Source organism: Eutrema salsugineum, unplaced genomic scaffold (assembly GCF_000478725.1).
Source record: "Eutrema salsugineum unplaced genomic scaffold, Eutsalg1_0 scaffold_4, whole genome shotgun sequence".
Taxonomy (NCBI): Eukaryota; Viridiplantae; Streptophyta; class Magnoliopsida; order Brassicales; family Brassicaceae; genus Eutrema; species Eutrema salsugineum.
In genome coordinates this window covers 3651673-3668101 of record NW_006256686.1, presented here as the reverse complement: position 1 = coordinate 3668101, position 16429 = coordinate 3651673, and the positions used below count along the sequence as shown (strand labels likewise).

At 39.1% G+C, this 16429-nt stretch overlaps 1 pseudogene; it reads right to left on the bottom strand.

Moving 5' to 3' along the window:
- Positions 1 to 1092: 1092 nt before the first annotated feature.
- LOC112084378 lies at positions 1093 to 2921 on the bottom strand (annotated as a pseudogene).
- Between the last annotated feature and the right edge of the window lie 13508 nt (positions 2922 to 16429).

Sequence of the window (16429 nt, the reverse complement as noted above, 5' to 3'; positions counted from 1 at the left end):
ACCAGTTTCGCAGAGCCAACTGGAGAGAAGTTTTGCCGTCGATCTAGAAGGATCCTGATCACGGTCTACACATCAATTTGAACCTTTTGCATCCAACTTTTCAGATCAAGTTTCAGATTTCAATTCTAAGGTGGGATACGAAAGTTATGGGCTTGCCTTCTCGACCAAGAAAGAGTTTAGTCATGCGAATCTGAAATCCTAGTTTTTGTATTGTGTGTATCACAGGGTTTGGATAACAGCTTCTACTCTTCAGACTCTTCTTTGTGGTGTTTTCAAGGTGAGGACTAGATGTGGACTCCTAAAATGCCTTAGCTGAAGTAGGAATATGTGTATGTTTGATATAGGTGATATATATGATTGTTGTTTATTGCATTTGAAAGATGGTTGAATGCATAATTATGTGAAGTAGATGTTTGTTAGGCATGTAGCACGATTGTTTGCTGCTGGCGTCATGGGTGTTGAGCCATGGAGCATGGTATTGTTTGTTGGCTGCACGAAAGACATGATGAGAAGTGTAGTGCCATGGTTCCACGAAGGATTCGTCAGTGAGTGGGTCAAACAGCTGACGAGTTGCAGATGTTAATGAAAGAAAAAGTAAAGGAGAATGAGTACTTTAGACCGAGGTCTTCGGGAATGTAATATAGTATTGTTAGGATGATTGACTTGAAGTGAATTACTGCATATAGAAATGATTATCTCATGACATGTAGAAATGTATTAAGAACATATAGGTTGTTGTGTGTTTATTGCTTATATTGTGCATATTCTTTATTGCTATTTCAAATAATGTATCTAAGAATCATGTGTGGTCCATAAGCACACCCTCACTGAGTATTTTCCCCCGAATACTCATCCCTCTCTCTTTTTCAGGTAAAACCGAAGAGTAATACTTATGGCAGTGGATGTGGTATTGCTTCCAGGGACCATGTTAAGACATTTCAATAAGAATTTCTATTCAATTATTTTTAATAAGAATTTTTAATTATATTTTCTTTAATAATTTTTCTTCAAGGATTTAAAATTTGGTTTATTGTTAAGACATTTCAAGTTCCCGGTTATTTATTTTTAATAAAGGATTTAGACAAGAAATGACTATTTATTGAGTTCGTTATTCTTTTTATAAGCCGTTAAACGAGTGTAAATCAAGTTAGGTTTTGTCTCAAATTCTGTCCCCGAAAAAGCAGAAAGAATAGTGCAATAAGTCAAGTGAGCCAAAAGCATATCCTGGTCCATCATCTCGTGAAGTGCAGGAAAGAATTTCCCAGCATTGCAAGTGAATAAGAAAAAGCCAGAGGTGGTATGGAAGTCACGCTTAGTTTGTCTGAGAGAGGGACTGAGATTATCAGCATCGGAGATGCAGATACCTGTCTGCTGTTTAATCCAGATTTATTTACGGAAGCTGCCTCTAACTGAAGAGCATGACAGAGTATGCAAAGAAATAATTAGTATGCCTATTATAGTTGACGAGTCATGAAAAGAGTAAAAAAATGCTGGCTTACCTTCTCACAAAATTTCTTGACCATACTAACTAAGAAATTGGTGTGGTTTTGTCTAAAATGGAACAGAGCAGACAGGATATCAGGTTCGTCCTAGTATGAAATAGGAAGAAAATTGACGTTCAGAAGAAGAAAAAGAAAGAATTGATGCAGTTAGAAGATACTTGATTTTTTTAGGTAAGTATACCAACATGTGGATATATCTCTAAACTTTTTAGGACACCGTCAACACATTTGTTGACCTGCTTCAGATCAGGTAGCTTTGCCAATTTAAGAATGTCTCATTAAGCATTAGACCCTAGAGGGCAAAAAATTCACTGAAGCTACTTCAGCGGGGCTTAAACCCATAGGAAATGATTTGAAAAAAAACATGGATCAGTCAAGACACGACACCAAATTTATGGAGTATTGCAAGAGAAGTATTGCATCTGCATAATCATTACCTTTCTACCTAACAAGCTCTATAGAAAAAAAGTAAAAGGCAAAAGGATATGGTGACTTACGGCAGGCATATAAGTTTCTTGTATCTTCAAGTTCCCTAGTCAGCTATATGATACAATGCCTCTAAAGCTTTCAACCTCACAACCATGTAATCATCGTATAACATATCCATCACTAGATATACAGCTTCATCTGATAATTTGATAGAATTTACTGAAAGGGAGTGGAATGAGTCAACCGCAGCTTCCCATACGTTCAGAATGACGCATGCAAACACCGATATATAAGTCCAAGAAACAATGAAATAACAACTGAACTTTTTTCTACAAAACCTATTTAAGAGGTTTGCATAAAATGGAAGATGAAAAAATTTTCTCGTCATAAGAGTACCATGTAGAACTCATCTTCAAAACCATGGATGAAAACTCCAGTTGCAGCAGGGACTTCAACTGATTCATTGGAAAGATGATTCTGAGGTTTCTTCCTTTTTCTGGCTCCCAATACTTTTTTAGAAAGTGCTTGTAGTATAATGCTTTCTGATGCAGCCCCTATTATCCCAAACAGGAGGACGACGTAAATACCTTGCCGTCGATTCTGAAAATCGTGGTGGCAATGCTAGGGCATCTCGGATATCGACGCTGTAATAACCCATACAATGGATCAATGCGCGGTCGAATGAAAAGGATATTGGCCAAATGAGTTAGAGTATCGGATGATCGGATTGCCCGCGGATCATTCTTGTTGGATTGGCCAACAGGAAAAATTGTGACCAAGGGAAATCTGCTCGCTGACTCAGCAGCTTGAGTAAACTGCCTGCCTGCTTGAGCAGTTTAGGCACGTGCCCAGCACAAGCCGGCACACGCCCGCCATAAATTGGGCTACATCCGCCATAAGCTGGCACACGTGCACCACACGCCAAGCACGACGTAGCAGCTTGGTGACCTGCTTCACGTGCTTACGCGTCCACACGCAACCACGACACATCTGTTCAGTAATATTTTTGTGTGCCGCCCACCTTTTAAGCCCATGGGCATCCATTTTGAGCAGAGAAAAAGGCAGCAAAGCTCTGGTAAAAATTTCCAACCACCATTGCCTGCCACTGTTGACTGTCGTTGACCACCGTTGACCACCATGAAGTTGTCGAGAGAGACAAGGTAGGTCGTTTAGCATGAAAATCTCCTGTCTAGCTTAGTTTTTCTTTCTGAGATCATTTCTGATCTCCGTTTTGTACGGGTCTGGTCTGTGGAATCAAGTTTTTCCTAGATGAGCAAGAAGTTGTCAGAAACCTTAAGTGACCGTAGCTAAGTCTTGAAACCAGGTAACTCTCGGTGTGGGTTTCTTGTTGTTTTACTGCAAAGCAAGTGAGGTTATATATATGTAATGGGTGAGCTTTGATCCCATGTGACCTTTTCTAAGACAAAATATCCAGGCTTGCAAGGCGGATGTATGAGAAACCCGGGCTTGCAAGGCGGGTTACCAAGAAGGATGCATGAGAGAAGGCTGTCAGGCCGTTAGCCTGCATGGTGACGGTCCAAGCAGTGCAAAATGTGAGGTTTTCCTTTGTGCGCGATCCATTCAATGGCATCTGAAGGATTTGTGTTTGAGTGTATATATATATATATAGTTATATATATATATAGTAGTACAATATCGTGCATGTTATATACTTGTTAATGATGGTGATGTGTGATGCGTGTTTGTGTGTTAATTGGGGTTTTTGGGGAAATTGTTGTGATCGCTTAAAAAGAACCGAAGTCACTAGAAAATTAGTTGCTCACGACTCTACTTGTTTTGCAGGTGACTAATAGAGGGTACTAGCCAGGGTCAGAGGAGCTTAGGATAGATCGGTGTAGTTTGCTGCCCTTTTTTTAACAAGTATGTGTTTATTATGTAAACCTTGTGTTCTAAGCGTTGAGCTCCCAGGCGGAATGTATTTGTGATGATTTTTGGATTTTTATGTATTTTATGAATAATACCAGTTTACAAATGCTTGAGTTCTCATATGATACTAGTCCTTGTCCGGGATGAACCAACTGTCAGGCACGTCTCGGGTTTGAAAAGCTTGAGTTTTGTTTGGAAAGAAAGCGTGTGTGGGTGTTGACCTTGTGCTCTTGGAAGCACATGTTTTTGTTTGATTGGTACGCGACTAAGAACCTCGGGCCATTCATCTAACACACACGAATATAGCACCATCGGTCCGGTTTGGGGTCAAGAACGGTCGTGCATGTTCTTGTTTGATTGTTGTGCGGCCGGTCATTACACTTGGACCTAGACCAGGATGGAGGTGTTACAACGGTGGTATCAGAGCATGGTTCTATCATGTTTATTTGGGACTTTTTCAATGTTTTATCAAGTAAATGTGTCGCAAAAGGGTATTTAGGAAACAATCCAGCTCCTTTATATAGGAAGATAGGATTAAGATTTACCTTTGTTGGATGCAGAGATGTCATTTCGAGCTACCTATACCGGAAGGCCTGTTTTTATGGGGGGAGGAAGACGTGGGGGACGTTCGATTCGTAGAGAGGTTGCTCATCAAGAGCCAGTGCCTGACCCAAATGATAATAGTTCTAGTACGTCTATGGAATCAGATCCGTATGAGGGGTCACATCATGGAGTAAACGAGAGTCTTAATCCAGAACATGCTGATAATATGTCAGAAGCATCATCTGAACCAAATGATAATGATACAGAAATTCAAAATGCACCACAAGAAGAAGCGGAAGCGAATGAGGTTATAGAATGACAAGCTAGAATTTGAAGTTCATGAAGATAATAATCTTGGGAGAAGGTAACGGGAATGAAATTCATCTGAAAGATGGCGAACCCGAAGGAATAATGTAAGGACTGCTGCACCAAACCTTACACAAGGAAATGAGACAGTATGGCAGATGGTGCGAGGGTTGCTTTATTGTTTAGAGCATAGGCCCCGTGAAGTGGTAGAGACGAAAAATGGAGCAGAAGACTTGGCTGTACCTCAGGCGAATGTGGAACCAAGGACGCGGAGATTTGGTGATCTGCTGGATCATGAAGCCCGAGAAGGATTGTGGAGGAGAGACAAGGCCAGGACGGAATGTTACAGCTCACTACCATAAGGAAGAATCTCCGTTACGCGTGAAGGAACGCCGGGAGAAATAGGAGAAAACATGACGAGAAATGATGACGAGCATGAGTATCGACAAGCGGAGCCAGAGGCCTACACCATTTATTTGGCATGTGATGGAAGAGGACACTTTGAGAGTCATTGTCCCCTATGCCGAAATCCGCAACCAGAGCTCTCCAACACCCAAGGATCCAGCAGTTCAACCTCAGGTGGTGAAGACGATGTGGATTGGTACATCGACGCCTAGACTTAGGAAAGTTAGGCTAGGAAAATAAGAAAAACCCCATTAAGCCTTGATGTGTGGTCCAGGTAAGTGTGGGTGCTATCTATTTTCTTTATATACATATGTAAGATATGTATATCGTGTGTGAAAGTCGTATGTGAAGTCAGTAAGACTAAGACCATACACAATTGTGTGTGAAAGTCGTACATGAAGCTGGTAGAAGACCGTACGCACTTGTAAAATAGTGTGTGAAGCCTAAGGCTAAGACTATATGTGGTAGGACGGGAAGTCATCGTGTACTTGTTCCGTGCCTATCTTTGTTTGTTTGTATGGGGTGGGGTAAACCACCATATGAATCTAAAATTTTGGCCTAAGGCCTTGTAATGGAAATTTGGTTAAGAATTTGAATCTTAGGTTGACACGCAATCATTCTTCGGAGTATGTCAATTCAATAACATGATAATTTGGATGTTTAGGTTTAGGTGTAGCCTTTGATTTAGAAATGGGAGAATTTCTAGAACCATAAATTGGAGTTTAGTGAATGATCTTAGAACCAGGTGATGATTGCGGTGTGAAGGAACAATTTTTACCCAAAAAGAATCAATTAAAGTCGCAAGTGCATAGCTAATCGATTGTAGTACTTAGGGATCAAATCAACAGGGAATGATGGTCTTTTCTGCAAAAACCTTTGAAAGAGATTGAAGTAAGGAAGTCTAAAGCAAATCGATATTTAGAGGAGGTTGTGGTGTCACTAAAAACATAAGTCCTAAACTAAACGAGAAAAAGAAAAATCGATTAAAAACTAAAAATGACTTAATGCTAAAACTTAAGAAAATCGGCTGGAAATTAAAAATAACCTAATGTAAAAAACTTGAAATAAATCGATGTAAAACTTATGAAAACGAGGTGTTAGGTTGTCAGGGATTCTCTCTGGGGTAAGAACGATTCAAAACATTGTTAAAAAGTAATATAAAAGATCCCAGCTAAAACTTTTAGAACTCAAGGAAAAATCTATGAATATGTCACTCTCGTGATCATAACCAACTTTCATCCAAGACCCTAACCAATAGCTTTCGTCTCTGGCCCTAGCCATAGATGAACGTGATAACACCGTATTTGAACCCATTTTCAACATCGATTTCAAATGCTTTTTCAAAGGCTTTAATTAGTTTTAGGAACTTTTATTATGTTTGTAGTTTCAAAGCTCTTTTTAGGAAACTTATGAAAAAACATGGCAAAATGGAAGAAATTCACATTTTCAGCTCAGAGTCAGACCGTCAGAAGTTCAGCCTCAAATGAAGACCTTCTCACAGTCTGATCCAGCTCAAATTTGGAGACATTCAAGAGGAGATAACAAGTGTTCCATAGCACTTTACATCAGGAAAATCCAATGGTGAAATTAGAAGAGACATGAAAAGCAAGTTGACCACATTCACCAGTCCCGAAAGACTCTCACCGTGGCAAAAAGTGCCATCCACCTGCCCTAGAGGACTCTCACCCACGGTGGACCTATGCCGAGCCACAAGGCCCAACATCAAAGCCCATTTCGTTATTCCTCTACAAAGAAGCCCTAATTAAGATCTGGAAGACCTTAGGACCTATAAATACATTTCTTAGCAGTCCTAATCAGGTGTGTGCTCCTGTACTGAGTTTTTGAGCCACCAAACTTTGTTTTCTTAGGGTTAGGCGATGGAGATGGGAATTTTTTCCCTGAACCATTGTTCTTTCTCCTTTTTATCTATTTAGATTTTCCATTCCAATTTTATGCATCTTTCATGTTTTTTTTTTTATCATTTCCTGCATCATGTTAGATTAGTCTCAGAGAGTCAAGTTTCTAAAGAGTATCGATGGGATACATGTTCGATTAGGATTTTAGAGTTCTAAGCCATATTCTGGATCTCATCTCTTCTAAGTTGTTTATACTGCATGAGGTTAGATTTATGACCTAATCTCTGAGCTTAGGATTGAGCAGAGCCACGAGAGTGCTGTATCAGATCATCTGTACCTAGTTTCAGAAGAACATAGTCGCTACATGAGTCGAAAGCTGCCTGTAGTGAAGATGGGAGCAAACGAATTCAGTTGTGATTGCATGATCTTATTCACGGCATGAGAGCGAGAATTAATTGTCGTGATAAGTGACTAGTTGGTTAAGGTGACGAGAGTTGGTTAGCCATACATGTACCTATTCTAGTTCAATGAAGATACTGGAAATAGATAAGGATAAATTGCCAGGAGATTAATTGGAAATGCTTAGACATCGATTAGGGTAAATTGGAGAAGTCTGCATCGTCCCCTATGAGTTGAGATCCTTAGTTTGAGTCGAACATCCTTTAGGTTTTCTTTAGCAACTCATTTGCATTGCATTTATTTTCTCGAAAATATTAGGTTAGAATTAGTTTAAGATCCCGTAAACCAAAAACCCCCATGAGTTTATGATTTCGCTTACTATCCCAGTTTGAAGTTTTCTGCAGATTAGACATCGTCCCTGTGGATCGACACCGTAAATCATGCAACATACATATGTGCAGACCAACGAGCCTGCAAAGTCTTGCGACCGCGAGGCCCATCAGTACGCTACCTTGCACTAGACTCATCTACATTCACAACTCACCCATATGTAGCTTTCGTCTCCTACGGCAGAATTGCTCTTCTCAAACTAGATGGCCCCTAGTGAAAACTCTTGCAGCATTAAGTACGTAAATCAGATTATAGTTCATGATGCTACTCCCATGCATTAAAAATAAGTTTAGAAGAAAAAGTTCTAAGATTTAGCTTAATAGCTCATGCAATCCTCATCGAACATATATGATCCCCATCAAAAATGCTCGTAAACCCAACAAGTAAACTACTCAGACATGTTTAAAGAAAGCAAAAACATTGTATTAAAAAGCTGTACTGAAATCGATATTGAAGAAGAAACAAAAAGGATTCCAGAGATAAATCTCTGTCTCTGTAAACCTAAAACAAACTAAAAGTATGAAAAGCTAAGAACACCTAACACTTCGAATAACATAGCCCACAACTTAGGGTTCTTAAAACAAGTATTTATAGGTCTTCAAGTAATTTCTGGACGTCACTTAGGGTTTCCTCAAAGAGAGAAATCGAATGGGATTGAAATTGGGCTTATTGAGTCTGAACATTGATTCTCAGCGGTCAGGAAGTGGGCAACTATGGGAAACAATGTGTTGGCCGTGGTCCGGTAGGCTAGCTGGCTGATTGACTATACATCTTTATCTTTGCGTAACTTTTGATGGAACCGTTGGATTGTCCTGATATAAAGTGTGCTGGAAAGCTAGCTGTTCCATCTATAAGTTCTCCAAATTTGAGCTTGATCGGAAGGTGATAAGATCTTCATTTGAGGGTGAACTTCTGATGGTTGATTCTGAGCTGAAAATCTCGTCTTCTATCCAATTTGCAAAGCTTTTACCTAAGTTTCCTAAAAAGAGTCTTGAAACTACAAATACTAGAAAACTATAATAAAAAACACTTGAAAGAAATAAAAGACATTAGAAAAGCATTTAAAAACAATCCATAAAAGTGGTCAAAATATGGTGTTATTAACTCCTCCAGACTTAAACCTTTGTTTGTCCTCAAACAGAGCAAAAATCAAAGGAAGGTGAAGTGAAAACAAAAATAGGAAATGCATAAATGTCAAAGACATGAACCTCTAAACTATGACCATCGATCGTACAACAATCGCAACCTAGTCTAGGGAATTTTCACCAAGACACAAAAGATACTAGTCCACTTTTTTCATCATGCAAAACTTAAACAATATAAATCTTGATTCTATTCAACTAGCTCTCTACATTAATTAAGTGTATAATGTGAATTTCTCACTAAAGACATTATTCAAGGTAGACGGCGTTTGGTATAAAGGGCTATTTAAGTGGTGGAGTCAAAGTGTTTAAAGTTACCTGAAGATCTAGAGGATGCTAGATATTATACAAAATCGCACGAGAGAAAGGACCTGTTGATGTACATAATTTTCAGTCACTCTTCCTTGCCAAGTGTTGTTGCATAATTCTTCCTACTTTGGTGTAAATTGCTATTTCCCTTAGACTTAGATTTTTCTCGGGAATCAATAAGATGATCTCAAAAACTCCAAATAATCGAACCAAGGCTTACCTCAAAGATAAAAATCGATCATTTTAGACTCTCAAAGGTTTTATTTCCTTTTATTTCTTACTTTTCTTTTCTTTTCTTTTTTCTTTTTTTTTGAAGGGGAAAATACCTTTTATTAAAAAAGAGAGTCTAAGGGGGAAAAATATACCAATGTTATGAAGTTTTTCTGCGGTAAATAAAGCTTTCTCCTTTGTTTAATGATTCTAGGAATCGCAAGTCTCTGTCTTCAGTGACTAAAAACTGCGTTAATCCTCTATATCTCGGACTTTTTTGCACATATCTGCATATATGACAATGAAAAACAAGAATGCATGTGTTTTGAAAGAGGTTGGGTAAGGTGGGAAACTAGCTAAAGATGAACTAGCCATTCAGGATCAACAAAAAGTGGTTAAAAGAATAAAAGAGTCCTGAATGTATGATTCATTTCCCTGATATAATGCTTCAATGAGAAAATTAAATCAATGTTAAGTCTATATAAAACAGAGTTAGTGTACTTCTGGGGTACCATTCGAAATCATTCAAATTCTTCTAGGGTACTTCGTTTCAAATGTGCTTAGCTATCGCCTAGCATAGTCCTAAATCACGAATGAGTCACTAGGGAATAGCCTAAAAGCATAGAGTCAACTATCATTGATTCATATTCACCATTCCCTTTGAAAATGTATTCTGCTTTGAAACCATTTTTGAAATTTTTAAAGAAAACATGAAAAATGTATATAATGCAAGACTCATGAAAAAAAGGTGGTTAGAAAAGGATGAAATCCTCTCTCAGCTTAAATCACATTGTCGTCAGTGTGAAATAAATCGAGTTTGGATGAGAAAAAGAGTATGAAAGAATGGAAAAGATAAGAAAAAGAGAACTTACTTGGATGCAGGATGAAATGGATGATGCACGTGATGGTGGAATGCATTAGGGGATGATGGTGATGATGGAAATGATGCTGGGGTGGATGTAGGATGTATGAGCTTCAAACCGGGATGCTGGCAGGAATGAACTGGATCGATGCAGGAAGATGCGGGAAGATGCAGAAAGATGCAAGAAGATGCACGCGGGAAGGTGCTAGAAGATGATGGAAAGTGGTGGGAAGTGGTGGATTAGGTGGAATGAGGCATGGTGAGGTGAAAGGTGATGAACTGGGTCAGAGGTGGTTTGAACGACCAATGGTCGCAGTTGCAAGCCACGCGACCATGGGGTGGGGATGGTTGGCCGCGGGTCAGTTGAATGCGACCATGGGGACTTCTTGCGTTCAAATCCCGCTTCTCCTTAGTTCCTGCTGGGCTGAGCAGTTGAGAATCAATCCTTATTTTCGGTTTTTTTCAGTTTTTATTTTATTTATAAAAAACACCTGAAACATCTGAAACTAAAATAAGATCAATAGAAAAAAAAAGAAAATCTTAAAGAAAAACATACCTAAATGGATTGCCTCCCATTGAGCGCATCTGTTTTAAGTCATTTAGCTCGACTTGGTCAAGAAATGGCCAATCATGTAGTCCTTGCAGGCTCTGGCGAAAGTAATTCCTTGAGGCAAACTTCAAACTAATGTATTGAACTCATCTAGCTTCTCTTTGCTGATGTTGTTGGTGTAGTAGCTACATTTTTCAGGCCTTTGAAGATGGATTAAATAGACCATAGACAATGAAGCTTCCAAACCTCATCGAAACCCAGGTGAACAGGGATTTTCTTCACAAAATTCTTAAACTCAATAAGTTTATCCCTAAATATGCTGCTGGTTACCACTCCAAGGCCCGGTGAGTTTCTCCCTGATGAGTACCCTTCGTTGGCATCTTCAATAAACAAGTCATATTCTTCATCTTCAGAGTATTATTCTTCATAATCATCTTCACAAGATAAAATCATGTTGCACGGTGCATAGGTAGATGGCGTATCCTCATCCTGAGATGCTTGTGTGCTTATGGAATAGATAACTTGCTGAAAGAGAGGAGTTCGAGTCACTCCAGGGGTTTCTTCAGATGAGCAGTGACCTGTATGAGTCGAAGGGGATTGATCAGAGACGACCTGATGGTTGTCCGTGGGTGGAGGTAACGCGACCGTGGATGATAGGTCAGTGGCAGCCACAGAGAGTGTGATATGATCATGGATAGGAACAAAGACTTGGAGCTTAATTCAGAGCTTGAACCAGTTGACAAAAGACTTGAAGATGTTGAACCACTTCGAGTGTCACATGGACCAATGACCCGAGCTTGAAGCCTGAAATTCAAAGAGTCAATCGGAGTTTTACTTAGTCATATTGGAGATCGACTAAAAGTACTTGGGCCATGATGGAGAAGATGAATACAAGCCACATTGGTTTTGATTCAGGTCCAAGACTAATCAACAAATGGACAAGTGACCCATTTGTGCTTTTTTTTTTCCTTACCTTTTGGTTTTGTCCCAATGGGTTTTCCAAAGGAAGGTTTTTAATGAGGAAATGGAGTTCACTTTCACATAAGCCCATTTTTTTGATCCAAGACTCAAACCTAGCCACAAATTCAACCAAAGAAGCTCAAGGGTTTAGGCGGAGAAGGAGTCTAAGAGTCATTCAATCTTTGTGTTTAATTCTCTATGAGTTTTCTTGTTGACTAAGTTAGTTTCTTTTCTTTCTTTATAAGTCGATGTAAACTCTTTGCAGAAACCATCTTTCACGATCATTTTTATCAAAAAAATTTATCTTCTTCAGAGAAATTTTGAGAGAACTTCTCTTTAGTTCCTTGTGAACAATCTAATTGTTTGGTGTGTAATATCCATTCGATCATCTCTTGTCTCGACTTGGTGTATCATATCCAGGTAGATAAGTTGGTAAATCAGAAGCTATTCCGTAACTTCTGTGTAACCTTTCGATCCACCCATTTCTTCACTTGTATATTAAATTCATTTTAAGTCCATTTATCTATTCTAACACCATCTAAGTGCCAATTCAGGGAGGATCATATCAAGTGGTATCAGAGCACACTTAGAAGTTCGGTAACCCTATCTCTATATCATCTTCTCATCTTTTCATCTTCTTCTTCATTTTGTTCTTGTCTTTCTATCTTCGCTGTTGATCCAGTCTATTTTTTTTAAAAAAAGAAACATCAGAATCAAAGACTGATAGATCGATCTAGTTAAAAAATAACAAAAATCTCTTAAAACTTTCTATATGTTCATCTTCTCTTGTGTCTCTTGGCGATTAGGCATCTGATTTGATCGGAGTTTGCTCTATAGGAACTCTTGAGAGACTCTGTTGAAAGATCTGTTGAGAGTGAGTGAAACACCTGAGAGATAAAAACCTTGCGAGCTTTTTACTTGTAATCCATTTGTTTAATTGTGCAGGGATAAGATGGCTGCATTGGAGAAAACACTGGAGAAAATCAAGTGAATGACAACAAACTGTTGTTACAAGCCTTAACAACTCGGTTTGAGCAGATGATGAACACCAAGTTAGAAGAAATCCATCTAAGGATCAGTTAGTTACAATCCATAGAGGCAACAGAGAACCTCTGGTTGAAACATGGAAGTGTTTTGGTCCTTGTCATTACCGTAAGGTGTTGCACCAGAAGCTGAGGAGATTCACTTAGGGAACTAAAAGCATTGAGGATTACTTTCAAGAGATGGAGAGTATAATGATCAAAGCTGACATAGAAGAAGACAGCGAGGCTACTATGGAAAGATTCTTAAGTGGATTGAACCGAGAGGTGCAAGACATAATCGAGATGCAAACATATGGAGATTTAAAGGAGATGTTGCATAAAGCGGTTCTAGTAGAGCAACAAATCAAGAGGAGGGGTTTGAAATACACTTATGGAGCAGGGTCTTCTACTGCTAAGTCGAGTTATTCAAAGGAGGACAAACCAACTGTAAAGCCGAAGGTTTCCCCTACACCAAACTTCTTCAACAATGACCACAAAGGCAAAGCCGAGGTATCTACTAGAGCTCGGGAGGTTAGCTGCTTCAAGTGTCATCGAAAAGGACATTATGCAAATGAGCGCCCCAACAGAAAGGTGATGATTCTCTTGGAGAATGGGGAGTATGAGTCAGAAGAAGAGAAAGAAGATTCAGAAGCATTTCTAGAAGAGAATGAGGAACTCCCTGAAAAGAGAGATTTATTGGTGGCAAGAAGATCTCTTAGTGTTCTAACTAAGTTTGAGGAGCAAGAGCAGAGGAAAAACTTGTTTCACACAAGGTGTGTTGTTCAAGGAAAGGTGGACAGCCTTATAATCAATGGAGGAAGCTGCACCAATGTAGCAAGTGATAAAATGGTCAAGAAGCTAGAGCTGAAGGTGAGAGACCATCCGAAACCATATCAACTTCAGTGGCTTAATGACAATGGGGAAATGCGAGTTACAAGTCAAGTTTTGGTCCCTAAAACCATTGGAAAATATGAGGATGAGGTCTTATGCGATGTCTTACCTATTGATCGGAGGCTGGACATATCTTGCTTGAAAGACCATGGCAATTTTTCAGACATGTAAGACATGATGGTTTCACTAACCGTCACTCTTTTTTGTTCAAAGGCTAGAAAAGTGTGCTGATTCCAATGAAGTCCCAAGAAGTTTATCAAGACTATATGCGATTGAAAAACAAAGGAGAACAAGCTGTGAGTGATCCTCTAAACACTAACTACTCAAAAGAAAAAGTGAGTCTGAGAAAAACCAAGAAAAAGACCTTTGAGAGCCAACCCGTGAGAAATTCCAACTTCTTTGTGAGAGTTGGACAGGCTAACAGAGCTTTGTTTTCAAAACAGCCACTTCTTTTGTATGTTTTTAAAGAGACTCTCATGATTCTAACTGACCTTACACCGATTCTACCGAGTAGTTGACTTCTCTTTTGCAGGAATTTCAAGATGTATTTTCTGAAGAGAACGCTAAATGATTACCACCCATAAGAGGAATGAGCATCAAATCGACTTTGTTCCAGGTGCTTCACTTTCAAACCGACCTGCATACAGAAATAATCCCGTGGAGACAAAGGAATTGCCGCCATAACTGAGTGAACTAATGGAAAAGGGCCATATTCGCGAGAGTATGAACCCTTGTGCTGTACGTTTTACTCGTGCCAAAGAAAGATGGAAGCTGGCGTATGTGTGTCGATTTCAGAGCCATCAACAACTTCACTGTAAAGTATCGCCCCCCTATTCCTAGACTTGATGATATGTTTGATGAGTTGCATGGATCTTGTGTCTTTTCTAAGATAGATCTTAAAAGTGGTTATCATCAGATTAGAATGAAAGAGGGTGATGAATGGAAGACAACTTTTAAGACTAAGCATGGGCTGTACAAATAGTTAGTTATGCCATTTGGATTGACAAATGCTCCTGGCACCTTCATGAGGTTAATGAATCAATTTCTTAGAGCATTCATAGGAGATTTTGTTGTAGTTTAATTTGATGACATCTTAGTTTACAACAAGAGTCTAGATGAGCATGTCAAACATCTTAGATCGGTTCTGAGTGTTCTTAGGAAAGAAAGCTCTTTGCTAATTTGAAGAAATGCATTTTTTATACAGATAACCTTGTGATAGGTTTTGTTGTAACTGCATATGGAATCAAGGTTGATGAAGAAAAGTTCAAAGCTATAAGAGACTGGCCGAGCCCTAAAACCTTCGGTGAAGTGAGAAGTTTTTCACGGTCTAGTTGGTTTCTATAGGCGTTTTGTGAAGGATTTTAGCACCATTGCTGCTCCACTCGTTGAAGTGATCAAAAAGGATGTTGGGTTTAAGTGGACCAAAGCACAAGAGAAAGCTTTTGAAACTTTAAAAGAGAAACTCACCAATGCACCACTCTTATCTTTACCAAACTTTTTTAAAACTTTTGAGATTGAGTGTGATGCTTCTGGTGTAGGTATTGGAGCTGTCTTGATGCAGGAACAGAGACCTGTAGCTTATTTCAGTGAAAAGCTAGGAGGAGCCACCCTGAATTACCTGACATATGACAAGGAGCTGTATGCCATGGTGAGAGCTTGGCAAACATGGCAACACTATCTGTGGCCTAAGGAGTTTGTGATCCACACAGATCATGAATCGCTCAAACATTTGAAAGGGCAACAAGGCTCAACAAGAGGCATGCTCGGTGGGTTGAGTTCATTGAAACATTTCCTTATGTTATCAAGTACAAACTAGGTAAGGAAAATGCTGTAGCTGATGCATTATCGCAAATATATGTCTTGATCTCTACTTTGGATGCTCAGTTGTTGGGTTTTGAACAACTTAAATAAATGTATAAGACAGATCCTGAGTTTGGAAAAATCTACAAGGCATGTGAAAAGAAGGGTTTCTCTTCTATGAAAACCGTTTGTGTGTGCCTAATTGCTCTCTTAGAGATTTATTTTTCAGGGAAGCTCATGGAGGAGGCTTGATGGGACATTTTGGAATTTCTAAGACACTCAAAGTGATTCAAGAACACTTTTAATGGCCGCACATGAAGAGACATGTGGAAAGAATCTGTGGCAGGTGTGTCACTTTGATGTGTCGTGTGGTGAGGGTGTCAAGTTTTACCCTAAATGAAATCAATAGCCGCAAGTGCACAGCTGATTGATTGTATTACTTAGGGATCGAATCCATAGGGAAGGAGGATCTTTCCTGCAAAAGCTTTTGAAAGAAATATAAGGTAAGGAAGTCTAGAACCAGGCGAGTTTTGTGAGGGTTTTGGTGGTGTGTTTAAAACGTAAAAACGAATCTTAAGGGAAAATACAGTAATTAAAATGACTTAATAACTAAACTTAACGAAAACGAGTAAAAATGAGAAAACGGCTAGACCTAATTGCTTTAATAAAAATCGATTGAAAGAGTAAAGAGACTAGACTAAAGCTTGAATGAAAATCGGTGTAAATCTATAGGAAAGAAAGCGCTGGGGTTCAGGGAAGTTTTCTCAGGGGTATGAACGATTCAAAACATTGCTAGAGAGTAAATTTGATAAGATCTTAGCTTAAACTTTTCGAACTGGAGTCACGGACGTATGAATACGCCACTGTCGTGATCATAGACAATTATCTCTCTCAACCCTGACCAGTAGGTTTCCACTCTGGCCCTGTAAAAGAAGAGGTGCATTATGTTTAAGACTCGTCAGCATT